We start from the raw sequence: 4455 nt of genomic DNA, 5'->3' as shown, positions 1-4455 counted from the left end.
AAATACCATTAAGAGTTGTTGACAAAGGGCCACCAGAAGAGTAATTCAAAACACCCAAGAGCTGTGTTTTAGGCAAAAGCAACCAAGTTAGGCAAACTTCCAAAATATCTACTCAAGGGAGAAAAAGCCAACTGAAACGAAATGAGAAAGGGGATACGCCATCAGCTCTTACCTGGGCGATCACTGAACCCCCTAACTCGTCTCCCAGCTGCCACTCTTGTCTCCTGCCCCAACACTCCATGTAGCCCCCAAACTGATCTTCTTAAAATGTACATTAGATCATGTCACTTTTGGCATTAAATCCTCCAGTATCTTCCCATTGCCATTAGAATATATCCAATCTCCTCACGGTGGCCAAGAATGATGTCGCCTGTGCCTAGCTCTTGGCCTCCTTTATCATAACCTGCCTGCCTTTTCTTCAGGCCCTTTTTTTTCTTTTCTAATCTGCCAAGCTTTGGAGCCTTAGCAATGCTGGCCCCTTGGCCTTGACAATCAAGTAGGCAATCAAGTAGACTGTTTCCCGTGAAACCTCAGCTCCTTCTTGTCCCGCTGGAGACCCCGTTTCTGACTCCCGTGTGCCAAACAACCATCTTCATCACAGTACCTTGCTGAATCATCTTCTTGTCACTGTCGACAACCATTTTTTTTTTTTTAACTTCATCTATGGTTTCCCCCTACTGGGATGTAAGCCATGTTGGAAAAGAACTTCTCTAGTCACATTCACAACTGTGTCACCAAATCAGCATCAGGCACAGTGATTAAGTGCCTAAAATGTTAAGTCTCCATGGCAGACACCTTATTACAAATTGAATCTATAAAGTCAAACATAATATTTGTTGAATGAAGGGAGGTACGACTAGTATATAGGAGTTTCAAATATTACAAAACACAATAAATGCTAATAAACAGAAAAATCTTTAACTGTACAAGATGGGAAATATGAATAGACCAATAATAAAAAGTAAAGTTTAAAATCGTGTGAAAGATTTTCCCCAAATTCCAAAATAGAAAACTTTAGCTCAGCCTCACCTTTTAACCTAGATGTGACATTCTACCTAAAAGAGTAGCAAATGAAATTTAACAGCACATTTCCCATTTAAATAATAATTTATCGTGATTGTGTAGAATTTATGACAGGAATACAAGAATAACTATATTAAAATGTATTAATCAAATCAATAATGCAAAAAGGAAAAAAATCATCTCAGATGCTGAATTTTAATGATATATTCAGGGCTCCTGCCCTATCGAGATAAGAAAAATCTTTAAAAGAGCAAGGATATGAAGGTACGCATTTACGACAGAATATGCGACTCTATTAAACATCAGCTAACTTAAATGTGAAACCCTAAAAGTATTTTCATTAAATATGGGGAGAAGCCCCCAAGATGTCTGCTATCATCATTATTATTTACCATTTCCTGGAAGTTCTGGGCAATGCAATTAGATATCAAGTAGAAATATGATATAATTATTTAAAAAGTGAAAAAAATCGCAGTCAATATTGTTGTTTACCTAGGAACACACCAGATAATCAAAGAAGCATTTCATTCGATAAAGCATCAGTAAAGTGGTGGAACGCAAGGTAAATATCTGAAAATCGATCGCTTCTTTCAACACCAGCAAACTGGGGCGTTCTTTACCTGGTCTGAAACAAATAGTTTGTCATAATTCAGACGTGGAACCAGAGCCTTTTTCATTAAGAAAATGTTCTATTCCCCACTGATTGTGGTTTTGCCTTCTTGCTCACGCTGGGAATACCAGCTGACAGAGAAATTTGGAGGTTGAGGAAGCAGCTCTACTTAAAACTGATCTTAAAGGTAAGAGTCATTTAGATAAAGTAAGGGTGTGTAGGGGGGTGGGGGGATGGGTAACACGCATACGACACAGCGTTTTGCTCTGTTTAAAGAGTGGCTTGAAAAAAGAATTACCCAAGAAGTTGATATCAGTTGGTGCAAGTTGAATAATTGAAGACCTTTAAGCATTCTCTTTTGGAAAAAGGAATCAAGAGTGTATTGATTTCCAGAAGTCATGATCGCACGAGGCAGTGGAATTCATGGAAGAGAAAGGTGACGTGAGGCGGCACCCTCTTCTCGAGCAAAGGCGCTGGGACATTACGGGTTTAACAATGCTTACCTTTCACGGGACAGACGCTACAGATCAGAGGCTTCCGTTTCTAGGGAAAGAGCAGCGTGCAGCGGGGTATGACATTCTGTTGCTTCCACATCACGTGTCCTATGAGTAGGGTCGTCTTCTGGCCCAGTGGCTCCAGATGCCAGTTAGTCCGTGGGCTGCTGCTGGCCTCGGCCAAGATAAACTTTCCCAGTCTGGCAAAATGAGCCAAGGAAGGACAATGCAGTGTGTCCACCTGCGTTGGGATCAGATTGCCAACTCTCTTCTCTTGGGATGAATGATCTTGACTCTGTGAGCATGTCATCTTTACGTGTTATAATATCTTTTCTTTATTTCCGTTTGCTGATTGCTTAAAGACCTCACTTGGACTAGTGAAAAGCTACTGTTCTCTTCTAATTCTGCTCTTTTAATTCTCTGCCTAATTCTACTTCCTCTTTTGCTCTCTCCAATACATTTTATCATTTTCTTTTCTTTTCTTTTTTTTTTATCTTTTTTGCTTGTATCTTCATTTATTATTTTAACCCACGTATATTAAATTAACCATCTACCAACTTTGCTTCCTTTGAAACACACTTGGAGCTTCATCGGTCCCTTAAATCTCAATATGGGTAAGTTTTAGATTCCTTTCTAAGAGGGTGGGGTGGGGAGAGAGAATGAGAGATTTTGGAATTCTAAAGAGAGTGGAAAGGATCTAGAAAGACAAACAGGACAGACTTTGTTAGTGTCCCAACATTCCTGGTGTCTGAGGGATGGCTGTTGACCTTGGTAAACTCATGACTGTCAGCAGAAAAAGTTGTTGTTAAATCACACACACTTTAAAGATGGTTGAGCTATAGGATCTCGATACCAGAGAAAAATTGGGTATCAACCTGTAGATGTTTAAACTTGGGTCGAGTTTATAAAACTTATAAAAGTCAGATGGAATTGGAACTGATCTTTCCCAACCAGCCTCTCTCCAAAACTAGGCTGCAAGTGTCTTAAAGGCAGAGGCCGAGTTTTATTCATCATTATTCTTGGTTCCTAGCACTCTGCCTAGGTCACTGCTGGTACCAAATGAATATTTGTTGATCGGTGGATGGCCTAGAATGACAAGATCCCCTTCCCAAATTAAAACCTGATTCCATCTTATTGTGGGAGCCCACAAAAATAGCTGCTCGTAGGGTAAATTGTAGCTTTTTTTTTTTTCCCCCAGGAAATCAAGACTTTGGGAAATTTTTTTTTTTACCCTAATTTTCTACCACGTCATTAAAATTTATGACAGAGATGAGAGTGCCAATAAACTTCCCCCCAATTCCAGGCAGGTCTCTTACATTCCCCAGCACACACTGCCCTTAAATGCCTGTACCTTCCAGTGATTTCTCAGTGTCCTTGGAATAAGATCTAAACCCCTCGCAGCATACATAACCTCTTCCGGGCCAGCCTCCCCCTTGCGTGCTGCTCTAGACTGTGATGAAAGGAAGCTTTGTCCTCATTGCGAATCTTCTCTTAGGAAGACAAAGTCAAATCCACTGTCAAAACCACTTTTAGTACCACTTTTAGTACATGAATGCTTACTTATTGAAAAGGGCAGCGATAGGAAATGACACGGCGAGATGCCACAAGAAGGGACACTTTCGCAGCACCCTTGGCCTGGCCTCCCCCTTCCTCAGGCAGCCTGGGAAAAGAGCTGCATCTCTTACCGACTTGGCCTTAAAGAGTAGGGCCTCCATTGTGCCGAGCTGGGTTTCCCACTGAGCCGCCACTCAAAGGGCAGCGTGACTGGAAGCCGTCGACCCGGTTGCCATGGCCAGCCAAATGAGCGTCTGAGTACCATCTCCGCTGAGACACAGCTCTGGGAAAATGGGGCCGCTCTCACCAGCATCACCAGCATCGTCTTCACCAGCATGGTGGGACTAAAAGCTCTGCTCCCTTCACCTAGGACTGGCGGCTGCTGGTGGTGGGTTAAGTTTCTCCAGGTAGCCAGAGGCACAAGAGAGGACTCTGGTACTGAGTCCTCCATCGGTTCGCGCGCCGAGCCACCGCACTGGAGGAGAACATTCTGATTCAAATTTCTGAGGCATCGCTGCTAAGGCGGTTCTCAGTTCAGAGATGTATTCAGCTGGGATTATTCAGGCGAGAAGGGAGCAAATCTGAAACTCAAAATTTAAATCGAATCATAGTCTAGTTAATCGTTTATAATTAATGACTCCATATAGAGTCACGATCATTTCAAAATCCTAAATCCCAAATCTGAGGTAATTAGCATTCGAGAAAGTCATCATCTGCTTTTGATTCCATTTGTGCAGTGACAGGCTCCAGGTGTTGTTGGGCATGCGTTTTTTT

The sequence above is a fragment of the Pteropus vampyrus genome, unplaced genomic scaffold (assembly GCF_000151845.1).
Source record: "Pteropus vampyrus isolate Shadow unplaced genomic scaffold, Pvam_2.0 Scaffold272, whole genome shotgun sequence".
NCBI classification, from domain to species: Eukaryota; Metazoa; Chordata; class Mammalia; order Chiroptera; family Pteropodidae; genus Pteropus; species Pteropus vampyrus.
Note: the sequence above shows the minus strand (reverse complement) of the source record.